General features: G+C 39.0%; 1 protein-coding gene across 5 annotated transcripts in view; it reads left to right on the forward strand.

Moving 5' to 3' along the window:
• Positions 1–17,827, forward strand: part of ADD3 (adducin 3) — a 100,247-nt gene that overhangs the window by 34,878 nt on the left and 47,542 nt on the right. The gene's annotated exons all lie outside the window — the stretch shown is intronic.

Below are 17,827 nucleotides of genomic sequence, written 5' to 3' on the forward strand. Positions count from 1 at the left end.
TCCCCAGTCCTTGATTAAGACAGAGTGTTACAACTTGTGTTTTCATGCCTGTTATGTAACTAAAAGGACTATATTAAAATAATCCCGTTGCTGACACCTGGATAGGATTCTTTGTGGGTGTGTTTTTTTTCAGCCGGAGAAAGTTTTTTCTCTTTCATTTGCTGTGAAATATTACCCATGAAATGCCACACATACCTTGCAAATGCAACGCCATGAGGCAGAAGCAAGGAAGGAGTCAAAACACTTTATCTAAGTGCAGAGACAATGGTTTTTATTAATAAAAGCTTACTGCACACTTCTCTCTACTTCAAATTGAACAGTGACGAGCTGCCTTCTTCCAGTAAAACAACATGAAACTGTTACTTGTGAGTGATGGTGTAGTGAACTCTAGAGTTTTCTACCCTGTTGAGTTAATGCTGAGTTTGCATATTTTTAGCTGTTTTTAACATGCCAAAGCAGTTTGATACAGATAGAAGTATAATTTATATAGAATTAATCTCAAATTTCTACTTTTAATACAGCTTTTAGAGATTGGTTATATCAAGAATTTATCTTTATGACTGAGGAGAAAAATAACGTGTGTTTTCTTTTTGATCGCTGTCTTCAAGACCGTGGGAATTTAAAAGAAAGGGCAGAGCAACTTACAGTGCTGAGAAAAATGAAACGTGTCTAGTTCTTGACCTGCTGGTGGGTATTTATGCTTACACTGCAGGCAATGTAGGATTTCTCAGGTTATTTATTTGCACGGAATTGAAAAAAAGGAGAGAAATCCTGTCCCAGAGCAAACCAGCAATATTGGCAGTGACATGTTCATCTATAATGCCTTTCATGTCAAGAAACAGAGTAATTTCTTGATCCTTTGACTTTTGTTTTAAGTTCATTCAGGTGATCACTTCCACCTTTAAATTGAAGTCTCTATGGTGCTTGGGGTGTTTAAAATACAAGTTGTTTTGCTGGGAGCTTGGGAGGCTGCTGTACATGGAGCCTCAGTGTGGCTGCGTTCCCTTCGGTGCTGGACTGGCCTCTCCTGCAGGCTCCTGGTAACATGAGAACCTGGCAAAAAGCATAAAAAGGAATTAATGTGTGGCTGGAAAAAAGATACAAGAGAGCCTCAGACTTTTATCTGGCGTCTCCAGTGCTGAAGGAGAGGTTTCTATCTCTTTGCTCAATTTAGACAGGAGATTTTACTCCAGACGGTTTTTTGCCCCTCACTGTGCAAAACCTGTCAGATCCTTTTCCTGACACTTTCTCCCCCATCAGTCCCTCAGAAAGACTTCAAAAGAGATTTTTTTTCCCCATTGCAAAAGGAACCAGACATGGCCTTTCTTACTCACCCTGCATTTGAAGCATTGATAAGTAACATGTGGCTGACTCCAAACTGCAGACTTTCCCAGCCATTTAAGAAAACACTGCTAATCATTAGGTTTTAAAAGAAGCTATAGGATTGTTCTTCCTTCTTTGCAATTGTTCTTTTCTGTAATATGTCCCAACAGTTTTGATTCTCTTCTCTCTGACGCAGTCAGAATTCACTACTGTCTTTCTGATTAATGCATACTGAAAAGCAATGTCAAATTTAAAAAAATTTTTCCATATGGAAAGAGATTCTTTATTCATAATCCCTGTCATGCTGTTTAAGCTGTAACTTTTTTCTTTAATGCCTTTGGATCGTCACTCTTTGGAACATTTATTTCAGGAGTGCCTTAGCAGAAAGCAAAATATTATTTTAAAACCTGAGACTGAGTAAGAGGAGCCTGGAATCGAAATCCACTGTCTTGTGTAATTGTTTAAACCTGCTATGCAGTTTGGCAGAGGTATGAACTGAGAGGTCTTTTCCATAAAATGTAGCTGGGGCTTCGTCTTCAAAGACAGGGTATGCCCGGGAACAGCCTCTGGTCCTTTTAATAAGAGTAGAGCTGACTTGAAAGGCAAGACTGCAGATGAAGAAGAATGTAACCTGGGGGCTTATGAGCTTATTCAATAACTCCAATCTGGTGCATCGCATTATAAGGACAGGAGGACACAGTAAAACAACTGCCTCCTTATTTCTTGCTCTGTCTGAGGAACCGGCTAAAAGCAAATGGGACAAAAATACAGTAAGATGGAAGATTAATCAAAATCTGTGTTCGAATTTATCACCTGGGTTGATTTTTCTGAATAAAAAAACCCAACCCTTCCCTGAAATACAGAGAGTATGGCAGCATTACCCAACCGTTTAACCTGGCTGAATATCATTGAGTGTTGGCTCTCAGCTGGCAAGCTGCACTCCCTTTGCCTTCTGCTGTCCCATGTGGTTTGTGTGAGGAGGGCTTAGACCTTGAATTGTTAAAATGTTCAAGGACCTGTTGGAGCCATTTTCTAAAACCATCTCACAAAATGATAGTTTTGGGTTCAGCGACTTCATAAAGTTGATTTTTTTTTTTTTAATGTTTTTTGAGAGCAGTGGGTAACTTCTTTCTATGATACGAAGCACTTTTCTATGTCCTGATTAGCATTACTCAATTTGTTGTAAAAATTAGACTTGTAAAATCCCCTTACACATAGTACTGGGGAAGATGTCAAGGTAGGGCAGAGCAGGACAGTTACCAAAGTATTGTTGCGTATTACCAGTGTAGAGTTAACCAAAATTTTTGTCTCTACCCTAGTTAAAGCATCAGACCCTAATGTCTGGTTCTCTTGGGTGACAAACAGGATGTGTGGCCGTATCTGTTTTGCAGGATGACCACGGCAGCCCTGCTGAAGCTCACATTTCTAACCAGGCTGTTTTCGGTGCTTTTGGGCCCCTGGATTTTCTAAGCCTGGAGAGAGGCTGGATGTTGCTTGTGGGACTATTTTAAGCATGTACTTGAGTTCTGCCTTTTTTTTAGTTCCCCCTCCAATGCTTCTTTCAACACATCTGTTCATTTTACCAGCACCATGTGTAGGTCTCTCTTGTTCAACTGGCCCTCACCCTTCTAGTTCAGGAGGAACTGGGCTGAATGTTGGTTTGAGATCAGTTTAGGCACATCACTTCCCAGGCTTGAGTGACAGAAACTGTTTAAGTGTTTATTCCTAGATATATGACATTTTATGCAGACATGGAAAGCTTATCTTCTCTGTCTTCCGTCAGTTACCAGCCCTGATCATACTTCAGGATCTCAGAGGCCTGGGATCCTCCTGTGGAACGTGACTTCATTGTCTTCTCTGAGCCCCATGGTCTAAGTGAAGTTTTGGTCAGTTTTTTAATTGGGGACATTTAAGTTGTGCAGGTGGGCCTCTTCAAATGTCAGTGATTCTAAATAACCCTATCTTCATGAATGATGAAGCAGAATATGTGATATGAGTGTGTTTCTGCCTTAAATGCCTGTTTCCAGTCAATAATAGTAAAAAAAAAAAAATTGGTCTTGCAGTCTGGTAACAGAAATAAAATTAAACACACAGTTGGGCTCATGCACGTTTCATAAACCCATGTAATCTGATACCTCATTGTCTGCAGTGAATCAGTTTTAAGCTTTTATTTGTTCCTAGCGTAAGAAGTTTCACTGCAGAAAAATCTGAATCTTTGACTTAATCTTCTCAATAAATGTTTGTAGCTGCAGAAAATAACGTTTGTTTATGCTGTATCTGCATTCTGAATTTTTCTCATTAAGATTGGAATAAGATAACTACATTCATCACTAAGATGGTTGTTTTTTTCTGAAGTCCTTCATTTGTTGGACTTTTTCCTTCCTGTTGAGGTGAAGAAACTTTCTGGAACTCGGTTCCTCTTTGCTTGGCTGGTCTCTACCCCTCTGAGTGCTGGAGGTGACAGCGGTGCTGTTCGCTGTGGCCAGTTGCATCAAAGCACTGGAGCTCTGCCCAGATACTCATAAACAAATAAAATACAATGTGGGATATATGTTGCGCAACCTAAAGTAATCAAAGAGAATATGTATAAAAAAAATAAAAGGAGATCCTGTTTAGTGTTTCTGCAGTTGTTGCCTTTCTCCTGAAAAAGCACTTGCTTTGTGTGTAGCTCCTGTTGCTTTATTAAACATGTGAAAGTGTTTTTTCATTGTTCATTGTGTTTTGGTTTTAATTATTATTTCAAAACCGCCATAATTTTCAACAGTTTGCCTTTACAAAGTAGAACCTAGTTCTCTGTATCCGTAGCACCAAGCTGATAATTGTCACGTCTCAAAAGAGCCCAAAACATTGTTTCTCTGGCATGACTGGACTAAGCTTGAGCACTTGCACTGCTTCTCTCACTGTGATGGAAAGCTGGAGGAGGAGAGCTTAGCAGTCGAGGATGAGGAAACTTTTAAAGTAAAAGAGGAAAACATCACCCTAGGATGTTTTCAGAATTGCTGCTACTTCTGTGATCCATGGTAGTAAGGAAGGCTTATCCCAATTCGTGCAGCCTTTTAAAATGTGAACAGGGCGCTTGAAGCAAAGATCCTGTTTCCTCAGGCACGCTGCTGAGCCTTGGGCTTGTGCAGAATTTCTGTAGATATTACTTCTGTTGTGGATTCAGGAAAAAGACATTCAAACTTTCCCAGCCAGCGTATCTTTTAAATACATTATTTTCATTATGTTAAAATCCTGAACTGTTGGTGCTGCCTTTTTTTTTTTTCCCCTCTACAAGTGGCTGGAATGTGTTGAAGAGTGTTGAATCGCTCTTCACCCGCTTCCCTTTCCAATGCCCCTATCCTGGAAGCAGTTTGCTGGCAGCAGATAAGTTTCTGTATCTCACTCCCTGTCAAATTCCTCAGCCCGTATGATAAAACAGGTCCGTGTGAGGCAGGATGAGGAAGAGGACAGTGTTTATGGGAAGTCTTTGATGGCAGCAGGGCAGCTTGGCGGGCACCTCCAGAAGGATTTGTAGGGAGCTGGTGCTGCCAAGCATGGGAGAGATGCGCTGGAGCTCTGGAGTTCACCAGACGAAAAAACTCATCCTTTTTCAGTTGACATGAGCAGGCTGTTACAAGTCAGTAGTACAGATTGTGTTATCAAACCCTGGTAGTTTTGAATTAATGAAGGACAGCTCTGGAAAAAGAGTTGATACAGTTATTCAGTAGCTTCTGACGTGGTGATCAGACTTTTTCAGCTCTATGTGATGCTGTAATTAAAACCAAGAATGGTGATTCAAAATTGCCAAGTGGTGTTACTTTAAATCAATAAGCTTATAATTCTAAGAGAACAGATCTAGCTTAAAATTAAATATTGTTTCCAAAAGACAAAAATAATTCTGTTTTCCTAGCATTGTAACTATTAACAAAATGGGTTTAAATATGTCACTCTATCTTTACCACGTTGTACTTAATTTTTTAATTGCTCTTTAGCTTAGGAGTAAGTCTGTGCTTGATGATTTAGAAATGCTGAATATTTGTGAGCATAAAAATGTAGCTAGATGTGTATCGACTCATCACTGTGACTTTACAGTGGAGGTTGTTGGGTTTTTATCCAGGCTGGTCTGGTTTGGCTTTATTCATAAGCTGGGTGGAGTGAATGGAGAATAAGTGTTTAAAAATTGAACTTTTTCCAAAGTAGTTATAAGCCTCAAAACTCTCTTCCACTCAATACTGATTTAATAATTTCAACAAGAGCCTGTGTTGTTAGGATTTTTTCACCTTCATTCATTGAACTGTATGCAGTAATGATGACCTCCTTAGCAAATGTTGATATTTAGAAAATCAGTTTAATAAACATACAGCTTTTTGTTTCCCCTTTGCTAAAGCTGGATTTACTTCTTAATGGTTCTGTTGTAATAACATGAGGGGTTTGTGTCTGCTAATGAACAGTGAGTGACTCTTCATAGAAAAGAATCTGTTAAATGGGGAGCTAGTCTTAAGATTCGGCTTAGTTGTGTACCTTGGCATATCAGGTTAAAACAGTGTCAGTTGAGTTATTTGCAGCTGACACTCACTTAATTCTGTTCTTTCTAAAGGGCTTTAGCTGTTAACTGAGCCTTTCCAACGCTACAATCGCTGGCAGTTGTCAGCACGGACCGCTAGGAAGCGGGATTTGTATTGTGGCATCTTTAGGCTGAGTCTTAGTCGAGGGGGAATGGGGGTAAAAAAAATCACTAATGTAGTGTAACTGTGAGTCTGACTTCTTTATGCTCTGTCTCCATTCGGGAACTGTTTTCAGTCGTGAACAGTTGCTGCTGTTGCGTGGTGTCCACAACTCAATGTAGAGAGAGATAGGTAGAGTTTCATGTCAAACGGTTCAGTTTGAAGTTTATCTATACAAGTATTTGGAGCAACCTATAATTAATTCTCTTAAAATTAAGTTAAACTTATCTGTGTTTCTGGATTAACAGCAGTGCAGCTACACAAATCAGTAAGTGATGATCGCTGAATCAAATCTGTGGGACCAGACTCCTTTCAGTGGTGCCCAGCAACAGGCACAGACTGAAGCACAGGAGGTTCCACCTTAATATGAGGAAAAACTTCTCTACTTTGAGGGTTCCAGAGCACTGGAACAGTCTGCCCAGAGGGGTTGTGGAGTCTCCTTCTCTGGAGACGTTCAAGACATGCCTGGACACATTCCTGTGCCATCTGCTCTGGTGAACTTGCTTTAGCAGGTGGGTTGGACAAGATGATCTCCAGACGTCCCTTCCAACTCCAGCTAACTGTCTTTAATGGTAAGGGTGGCAATAGAGAATTTGTACTTGACATAGGCTGTAACTTAAGATTGAGTTAATTCTTTTAATAAATTAAAGCAGTCAAGCCCCCAAATGTAATGATTTAACAAGGACAGAACAGACTCCTTTGTTTACATTCTGTTTGCAGTCTTTGACTATGTACTTCTTAAAAAAAAAAAAATAGTGAAACGCTGTAACTCATAGGAGTTCCAGTCTTGGTTAATAATACATTTAACAAATTGCCTTGTTGTTTGGAGCACTAACCTGTTCCTGTGGAGGTGACCTGATGAATGTTTTCAGAGGAGGAAGCCTGTTGATACCAGTCTCACATTTGTGGAAGGAAGTGGCTTGACAAAGCATCAGTGTTGTTTACAGTGCATTGGATATGGAGTCTGGGATAGCAAAGCTGGTTCTTACCTGGCTTCAATAAGTAGAAGTTTGAACTATGGTTATGTTTCTAGAGTTGAACTGGAAGTTCACTGGTAACACCTGAGCCAGGGAGCTGAATGCTGCAGTTCCCATGCCGGCCTTCTGCCTTTGCTAGTCATAAAAGTGAGAATGCTCATTGTAAGGAAGTTTGCAGGTAGCAAAGTGACTCTTCAAAGACTGAATTCAAAGTCAGATTAAATGTATACCACCTATCTAAAACGTCCTTTTTTTTTTTTCTTGTTGCTACTTTTTATTTTTTCAGGGGCAAGGAGGGTTTTATAGCAGAGTTCAGGAACCTCTTAGAAACATGGAGACATCTTTCAAAAGTTGAAGCTGTGTCCAAAGAAAACAGAAAGGAAAAAAATCCCAGCTATTGCAAATTAAATTTTAAAGTATAATAAGTCTGGCCAAAAGATATTCTGAGAAACAATTTGCTAAGGGTATGAGAGCCTACAATAAATCATTTAAATTAAATCATTTCAAGTGCATCAGAAATGGATGTCGTGCCAGACAGACTGAGGAGCTGGTAGATGACTGAAGTGTAAAAGAACTGCTCAGAGAAGATAAGATGCTGATGAAAGTTAAATCATTTGTTTCCAAGTTGACTTTCCTGCAAGATTTTAATATTTTCATGCAGAAACTTTGCTCCATAGGTGGTATTTTAAGACCTGGTCTCAAATTGAAATGTTGGTAAATTTTTTTTTTTTAGGTTCTAAAAAAAATATTCAAATTGCCAGGAGTAGGTATCATTTGCCCAAGTGATCCTGAGGTAGCTGCATGTGACAACACCAATCTGGCAACTGTGGTCTGTTGCTGAGGATCAGAGGCAGGAAACTAGGCAAACACAATTTCAATGTATTAAAAGAATTCCAGAAACAGTCAGGGTACCGCAGACCAGCAGGTCTGTACAGACGAGTTGGTATGTGTGATTGGAAACAAATAAAAACCACAGAATTGTAAATGTGCACATCCATTGTTTATCTAGTGTTTGGAGAACAGCGCACGTGTACATTTCAAATAGATGATATTTAGCCTTATAGTGGGCACGCAGTTAATGGGGTCACTTGTTTTTCCTCCTCTTCAGTTTGCAGAAATGGAAATGAAATGTAATTTAATTGAAATGTAAAATGCAAAAAAGCAATTATTTGTTTTATAATCATGTAACGTTGTGAAGACTATACTTAATAAGCAGAAACACTATTACTATACCACAGTGTAACCTTTTGTTAAATTGGATGGATGTCAATAAAGAATTAGATCATAAGAAGCAGTGGGCCGAAATTAACTGTGTTGCAGCAAGCACACTAAATGACCTGTCTGTGGTCAAAATATGTGACTGCCAACATACATTAATTTAGATGTGAGTATTTGGTCAGCTTTGGTCAGATTCTGACCACAAGATCCAGGTAAAGCTTTGTTTGTGGCAGATGTGCTGTGGTCAATAAGTTGACTCCTATGAAACCTGCCCAGTCTGAATTTTCTCCTGTCTTCATATGTGATTTGGACACATCAGACTGGATGGATGTGGCTCTTTTTTTATTGCTAGTGACACACAGATCATAAGAGGATACAAAACAAGTAAGGTGTAGTGTCTTCTGTGCATCAGATACAAAAGTTTAGGAAAAAAGGTGCTTTGAACTAATAGTGGGTTCTTGCAAGTTATTCCATAGGTACAACCTCTTTAGGGTGTCTGACTTTCTACGTGGATTGAATATATTTGAAGTTTCTTCAGTGTAAAAAGTTCACATTGGAATTAAACATCTTTTTTTCCTCAAGAGTTGATCATAAGTGTGTGAATTTATGAACTGAAGGAGGAAATGGGCATTTTATGAACTTCACATTTTCTGCAAAAGAGAAAAAGAACTGATGAAGACAAAAAGTGTTTTGTACACTTTTGCAATGACATCTCCCTTGAAGGAGTGAACAGTTGCACAAAGCAATAAGGCTGTGTGCTGTGAGGATTTTTTTAGCTACTTTTCCTAAGCAAGAAGAGCTTGCATTTGACCAGTTGTGCATAAAGTTGCTGATGACCAGTGAATCTTTGAAAAGATAAGAAACTGGGGGTAAAAAAAACCCTCAACACTGATCTTTGTTAAAAAAAAAAAAAGTTAATACCTTAATGATGGTGAAATAGCTTTGAAGTGAAACAGATTTATTAGACTACGAGCTGAAAGGTCTTCTGCATCTGTCAGCTGTGTGCTGGTTTTATACCGAGGAATCATAAGATGAGGAAAGGCTACCAAAGAGGTCAGGTTACCTCTTTGACCTAATCTGTCCTTCAGGCTTTGGGGAGGTGCACTGTAGATAATTTTATGCTATTCTCTATAAAACATAAAACATAGAGTTTGCATCATTGTTATTTTGCAGACTTGTGTCATATGGAAGAAAACATATGTTCGTAGGTGGGTGCTGGTAAGTGTGCATGATCTAGAAAAGTGTTCAAAAATCCTTTCATCTTCACCATAACTTATGATGTTGCATTTTTGCCGTGAATCGTGCCCCAGAAGATCAAGCTGTGGTGTATGGAGGCGAGTTTAAATTAGCTTTTACCAAACAGACTTCAGATTTGCTGTAAACTCTGTATTGCAGTGAGTTTAGCAAGGTGGTTGTAGCAGGCTGGTGGATGTGAGGGGTTTGTCTTTGCTTTAACTCGGCTTTCAACATGGACTGTTAAAGAATTTCTAGTATAAAGGAGTACTTTACTTACGTGTCGTCGTAACATTGAAATGTGAAGACTTTAGTACCATGTTGAGGTCCAGAAGTGTGAGGTGTATAATGCATTTGCTAACTCTGGCTCATCTGTTTTTCTTGACAGCAATAATAAGATACAGAAGACAACCTTTGAAATTTACATTAGCTGCAAGCATTTACTAGGAACAGGAAGGAAAACATTCTCATTGCTTTAAAAATCCTTTATGGAACTCACTAAACATGACTTCTACTTAAACTTGTTTGCTTTGTAGTAGTCTCCATGGATGTTCGTTTTCCTAATCAAGTAAATTTGTATTTTGATCACAAACCTAAGAAAATCTAAATCTACTCCTCCCCTCACTTTTCCTCCTACTCTCTTCCCTGCATGTTGACAGTTTTTTTTATTTATATATTTTTAAGGAATCGGACGTGTATTTTCACTTAATGTTTGTTATGTTAGCAGCTCCTGCACTTGGTATTCTGAAAGCTTGTTTGTGCCTGGTGACATTTTCTCACAGCATATTTTAGTCCACATTCACACCACTGTTGCCAGATTTCAGTATTTGATTGGTACCACTAGGTACTCATTTTCTACTGTGGTGTGCTGCAGTGCAGAAAATGAGTGTGTAACATGGCTTGTTGACTGGAGCAATGGAAAAGACCCTTTTCCTCTGAAGAGAGTGAGATGCATAGAAAAAAACGCATGCTGAGAGGTGCTGTCGGGCTGTGCAAGTTGCAGGAGTTGAACATGTAGGCCACCGTTTGCCCTTGGTATTTAAAATAGCAAAGTGATCTCTTGTTATGTGTTTCCTCAGTCTTGCACATAGCTTGCAAGTGTTTAGAGCAGCATGAGTCTTGCGTAACCTGATGTCAGCTATGGGGATGTCTGCTTGTGAATTATGTGCCTCTGTTGCAATCACTGTAAGTCTACAGTGCAGGCGATGAAGTCTAGAAAATTATTCACTTCATCCTAGAGTGAGACTTTAATTAGACAATTAATTCAAATGTTATGTAAACATTTAAAGTTAGGCAAAAAGAATAGCACTCTAGGACCTAATGAATTCCTGAACACGAATGTTGAACGTGAAGATGTTAAATTTCAGTAGTTCATACATGATATGAATGATAAATGAAAACTATTACTTTAGGGCTTAGGAATTTTCCTTTCAGACTGGGAACTTTTAGATGTTGTGCAATTTTGTTGCTGATTCAAATTCCAGAGAGAAAAAACTGAAGTCATCCCAAGTAACTCACACGTTATTTACCAATTAAGTATGAAATTTGGTAATTCACCCACTAAACTCCTCTTGCAAGTTCAGGTAATGCTATTTACCCTTAACCATTATGTAATGTAAGCATTTCTAGACACACTCAAGCACCTTCCATATTTCAGTAATTAACCCAAGGTGTGCGATATGTATTGCCTGTTCATTTGTGCAGGTCCTTTCTCCGCAGGAGTAAATGCAGCTTCCTGAATGTGGAAACTGGGGATTTACTAAACCCCTTTTGCATTCTTTTAGTGCAAAATTCTTTGCTGTATAGCAAATCTGAGAGCTATGTACCGCTTGGAACCTCACTGCTACACTCACCCATGAGTCTATTTTAGGATATGTAAGTGGTATGCAGGCTTGCAACCCTTTCTTTGTGTGAATTTTAGCCTTAGTCACTTAAATTTATCTTCAGCTTGAAGCATCATGCCTAAATTTAAATGGTAAATCCTTAAGAGCAGAAGAATTGTGGTATTTATTTCTGGGACATGTCTTCCATGCTTTTGTGTTGCATAGATCCTGGATAGGTTTGCTGCACAGGCAATAATTTTGCTCTGGAGAAAAATAAAGAAGAAACTAGTCAGCAATGGCCGTGTTTAGTTAGCCAGTTGGCACACATACACCTGCAAGATTCACTTGAATGATTTATTTTTGTAGTGCTCACCTGAGTTTTACTGATGCAGTGAAATTTACTCTGTTGTCACTTTATCATCAATCAATATTTTCACAGCCTTCTATCAAAATGTGACTGAAAACTGAGCCAGAGAACCAGTCTTGAAATCAATAACTGCTGATTTAATACCCCTTCTAATAAGTATGGGTGGAGTGACAGTCATTTTATCTGTAATTTGCTGAAATATCTTAGGTTTTGAGGTAGGTTTAATCAAGCCTTTCATCCTTCTGGGAATTTTAGATTAAAAATTCCTTTTTGTTTTGATGTTCAAATAGTTTTGCTTTGTATTGTCCAATATTTAGGAAAAGTAATATATAAATAATATATATTATGACTGTTTGTTTGTATTGCAGCCCTTCATGTGAAAAGAACTAACAACCTTGGAGCGCTGTGCCCCCGCTTGGAGGGGCTGCTCAGTGCAGCTGCGGCTGAGTCCCTTGCCTCCACATCCTTCCCCCTGTGCCTTCTATCCCAAAGTAAAGCTGTATTCATCACATACAGAAACTTTCTGTGTATGCGTCTAATATGTGAGAAAGTTAGGTTTTGCTGTGGCAGACAGTAAGCGATGTACAAAATCATCCCCCAGTGGATTTGCCTGATGTTGAGCAGCTTAAAGTGAAATTATGGGAAGAATGATGAGTGTGGTTCTTGCGTTCAAGCAGCAGTGGAACTACTCCTGCAACAGTGTAGTGAGATTACTTGCAGTCTGAAGTGTGCTATCCTTCTGATTTAAGGAAATTCTGCTGCTTCTGTTTACCCATTATTGAGTCATTGGTTCCAAGGGAGTAAAAAGAGAATGTATTGTAACCAGTTCATACAAATTCATAATTTCCAGCCAACCATGGGATTTGGGTTTACTTTCCTTGGGAAACTGTAAATTACTGAAAGTCCTCTGCTTTTGTGTTTTCCCTGTACTAACACCACATGCTTGTGTAGGTGTTTCATAGATTATACCGGTCTACCAGAAGCATAGGTCTAATCTTTAATGGTCCATATTTAAAAAGGTAATATTTAGATATCTCATCAATCTTGTTTGCTAAAAGAATATTGTTCTCACTTTAGTTTCATTACTATATGGACACGGTATCAGTCTTATTTCTGCAGAGTGTTTTTCTTTCCACACACTGGGACGCAAGCCTGTAGTTTTAGCAGGCTCTATTTATTCAGCAAAATACACAAGACGGTACTTCAGCGTGCCTTTTTGTAGTGGGAATAGCCCTTCTATATTTACTTCTTACCTTAGGTACTGGTCTTGAAAATTGTCAAGTGCAAATATTTTGTTGTTAGTGTTATTATTCTGAATACCTGTACAGTTTGAGCTGTTGCCCCTGGTTGAGTGATGCAGCAAGTCAAAAGGTCATCTGCTGTTACTAAAAATCAAAGGAGCTCTTTTTAACTGGTGGTGGTGGAGCTGAAGAAAAAATGGTAGTAATATATATTAGAAGAGGCTTGCTGTGTGTGGCTTTACCCAGCAATAAGGTAACCATATGGATAATTTGGAATTTTTAAATGGGTTGAGGAAGGAAAAAATACACATTTTTGTTTTTTAAATATGTTACAGGAAAAATATGAACTTTGCATTTAGCTTTGTGAGTTTTTTCCAGAGTGGGATGATATTTCCAGGTACTTGGCAGGGCAGGGTTTGTAGATGCTACCGATAGGATGTTCCTCTTGTTAATATATACTCGGTGCCTTTCCTGAAATCGTAAGTGTGGCTTTAGAGGATTGTATGCATGGGAAAGACTCTAAAGAGCTGAATTCTGCCTTAAGTTCTGAAGCTTCAGGGCTGCAAGTATTGCTAAGATTTCTTACCAAGAAGTAGTAATTACTTAGCAGTAAGTCTTACTCTAGTGTACACGGAGCCAAGTCCCCAGCAACTTCATTTTGAAAGTGTTGATCTTAAGTAACAGTAACAGATTTTGTGAAGTGTCCCCAAATCTACCTGTTTGGCATCAGTCAAGGTAAAAACATCTTGCAGAGCTGATAGAGACACATGGGTCTCTGCGACCATCCCACCTGGTCTCTGACAGTGATAGTCGTGTCTGTCCTGCGCGCTAAGCCTGGCTTTGCCAACAGCTCCCCATCCTGTCCCCCTCCAGCTGCCCTCTCCCCCAGATAACTTTATCCTCATCACACAAAGCTCACTGGTCTGGATTTCATTTCTTCTCGTCCAGCTCCATGAGATCCTGCGCACATTCCTGACGCGTTACCCACAGCCCGTGTCTCTGAAAGCACCGTATCAGCTTTCAGTGGCAAAAGCTCAGAGAGGAAACAGTCCAGTTCCTCCATGAGCAAACAGCTGGGCAGTTGTGGATGGAATTAATTGCTGATATACACTGGCTGTGTTTTCCTTCTGTTGTCATTTCCTTTGCAGCTGTGAAAGGCAAATATTTTAGGCTTTGAAAACAGCACAGACCTCAGCGGTAGTGGTGCAAAAGTACTGAAATATGTCCACTTATTAGGATTTGCATACAGAATAAAACCTCTCCTAAGCTATAACAACCAGCATTGTTGATGTTGGTGTTCAGATTTCAGCTGCACCTTCCAAAAGTATTTTCTGACTTTGGATTTCTAGCTTGAAAAAAATCTGTTAGGAGGAGATTTGGCTTTCTAAAAGCAAGTTAGTGTTTTCTGAAAATAGGCCTCTGAAGTTGAGTGTTGACAGTAATCCCTTCTGAAAATGGTTGTCTTCATCTCTAGTCTTGGAGCTATTATACCAAATGGACTGATGCTGCTTTCGCCAAAAGTGAAACAGTGAAGTTGCTGAAAGTTGTGTTCCAGGCCAGCAGTTATGGGAAATTTATCACGGAGTTGGAAAATACGCATGTTATCAACAGGGCTGCATGTCTGCCTGAGGCTTCACCCAGCCCATAACAATGCGAAAACAAACCACCCATCACAAATCAAAAACTGCTGTCAAAAGTACATTCTGAGCACTAATGATTTCAGAAGCTGCAGCTTGCTGGTTTTAGTTGTAAAATCACTGGAAAAATGTGTAGTGTCTGTTGTTGAAGATAATATTTTTCTAGCTTCCACCCTGTAAATCCCACAGATATTTTTCCCCTTGTTTACTAAATTGTTCTAAATGCACTTTTGTTTTATGGAAATTGTTAGGCCTCCCCTACTAGCAGGTTTGTGCTGTCATGCAGTTTAGTCAGGGAACCATCTATAAGCTCTTTTGCTAAAGTATCTACAAATATCCTAAGGATTTTACTGATACACAGTAATTGCATATTGTATGTTTATAAATAGTCTGATTCACAGAACTGATTGTTTAAACAGATGCTAGATAATTTTTTTTGTTGTTTTAAGACCTGGTCCTAATAAGTATAATAAATCAACTTGTACAATTATGCTGAAAATGCCCCCACCAGCTTGTTGTGCAATTCTTTCTACCACAAGATGAGTATTTCAAAGGTCCCACTGAAACCAGGGCCATTATTTATACTGTGCAGAGTGAGGAAGGGTTGACAGACCAAGGTCTTAAAATAAATAAATAAAAACATAAAAAACCAAAACAACACCAAAAAAGCCTAGAAAATAAAAGAAGTTACACAACTCTTGAAAGCAGCCCGACTTTCAGTCACAGCACTCACACCAGCCAAGCTCAGGCAGAGGTGGCTGCAGAGATGTGTGTCACTCTATGTGCAGCAGATACAAAGGAGCGCATCCTCGTCGGGCCGTTCACAAAAGAGATTTCTGCTGCGAACTTGCATCTGTCAGGGCTAATAGTGCGCAAGGAGACACCAAACCAAGCCCAACTCACATGGCACGCAGGAAGTTCAGCTGTAGTAACTCAGTTGTAAATCTGAGCCAGAGAGTCAAGTATGCTTGAACCGTGCCTGTTACTCAAAGAATAAAGGCTGATTCTTTCAAAGGCTTCTAGTTTTTATAGCTATACAAAAGTTGTCATATGTTATACATATGTTTATATGTGTGTGTATATATATGTATGTTCATATTTTATTTTAAATATACATGTATCATAGGCACCCTGTCCTGTATATGTCATGCTGAGTACTTTTTTGGCAGGTAGCAGAAGTTATGGAAACAATTAAAATTCCTGTGCAGCATTGGATGACTTATTGTTTGGAAGAGTGGGTGGTGTTTGAGGGAGGACAAAAAAAAGGCAGATCTGTACTTTAAAATTGAAGTGTAAAACCTTTCTGGTGTGTTTTACCAGAAGATCTTTTTGTCAGTTTGTGTTTTGACAGAAAGGTCTGAATATCAGAAACACAGTTCTGGGTTTTGTACTCTGGTATATCTTATTAGTAGAGCTCCAGTTGTTTTTATGGCCAGTAACCAACTGTGTCCATTTTAAGGCACTAAACAATGCATGAGAATAGGGCTCTTAACTGCCCCAGAGTGCAATAAGGTACTAAAGTTTAGGAACTGGTTGCTTTCTGCTCTGGCTTTACGTTATTTCTTAGTTCACTTGAATCTAGTGCATGTCTGACCGAGAGATTAAAAGAGGCAAAAAACCCAATCAGTTTTTTAGAACTGATACAGTATCTGGGCAATCTAATTTTATCCAGCAGTATCTTGATCCACAGAGTCTGAAGCTGCATTTTCCTATGGGTTACATGACAGGTTGGTGGGATGATTTGCTTTGCAAACCTGTAAATGAGTTCATGTTTGTGAATCTTGTAGCTGTGGTTTCTTACTCCACCCTTTTCTCATGAATAAACCTGAAAAATATTTAGGACAAGATTTCTCTGGACTCGCCACATCTGATGATATCTTTTTCAGCTATGGTCTTTGTATACATGTACTTCTAAAACAATTGGGAGGTGTGGTGCAATGTGCTTCCTTGGAGGGAGGAACACTGTTAGTAGAGATTACTAATTCTGTGAGAAGAGTCAACCACACAAAATGCTAATGCTGTAGTTGGGAGGAGTCTGTGGCTTTGGTTCTTCACTCCCTCAGCTTTTGCCAGTGACTTGAAGCAGAGAAGTGTTTGGTCAGTTATGGTGAAACATCAAAAACATGTTTGTCTTCCTGACAACTATGTATCTCAACCTACTAAAAAGTTCAGTGTCTTAATCAACTGCTCAACTTGCTACATGAATTACATGTAACTAATAAACATTTCAGATGGTTTTGTGTGTGACTTACAAGCCGTAGTTGAATCAGATACATGATTTGGCAGCACTAAAGCTCGAGACATCGTGGCGTGAACTTTGTGTAAGAGTGGGTTCATTCAATAAAAATAAAAGAGGCATTTAAAGAGCCTTTTATTCTTGTCATAAAGATGCTTTGTGCTATTGCCGTTGTGTATTTGACAGAATGGCTGGGGATGGATGCTGCAGAAAGTTGTCTTGTATTTTGGTTGTCTTCTGTTTCAGGCTTGCATGATTTTTATCGTCAATGTCGTGACATGACTGGTGAGTTACAATTTCTGTGTTTGAATGGGGTTTTCCAGTGTAGTTAGTATGTGTGTTATCCATAAATCAGTTATCTCTTTGCCTTAGTTCTGTATATTACATTTTTTTGAGGAATATGTGATCTGTTTTTACTTCTGCTTAGGTCAAGGAGAACGCTAGCTTTGTTAAAACTGGGCTCAGAATTTTGAGTATGTGTTGGCAGCTACAGTGAGAACAATCACACCAGGCCCAGGGCTGATTCTGCTGTGGTGCAGTACAGTACCACAATTTGCTCTACTGGCCTTCAAGGTTTAATTTTTAGCTCTATGAAATAGAATAAAGCAAATATTCTTGGTTTTGTGGTTAGATTTGGTTGTTTTGTATGTTGGTTTGGGGTTGGTTTGTTTGTTTTTACAGCTACATATGAATAGGTAGGTAATCTTGATTAAATTGGAAAACACATTTTAACACGTGGATCTGAAATGTAGCACAGCACTGGTCATACAGCTACAGCACTTGTTGCACTGTGGTTCCCTGCCTCAGTTTATTGTATCAAACAAGTTCAACTTCTGTGAGTATGTGTGCTGATGGACTTTTATTGTGTGTATAAGCTGTCGCAGACTAGATATTCTCCTGTATTAGTCATTGCAGAGGGAGATAAGCTATGACAGAATGTGTGAAGCAGCCTTCATTAATATACACTATAATAGCATTGAATATCTTGGATTACATCAGATCGATTTTTACTTTTTTATGATAAACACATGACCAACTATTTTTAAATTGCTATGAAATTCAATTT

Source organism: Patagioenas fasciata, chromosome 8 (genome assembly GCF_037038585.1).
Source record: "Patagioenas fasciata isolate bPatFas1 chromosome 8, bPatFas1.hap1, whole genome shotgun sequence".
Classification (NCBI taxonomy): domain Eukaryota; kingdom Metazoa; phylum Chordata; class Aves; order Columbiformes; family Columbidae; genus Patagioenas; species Patagioenas fasciata.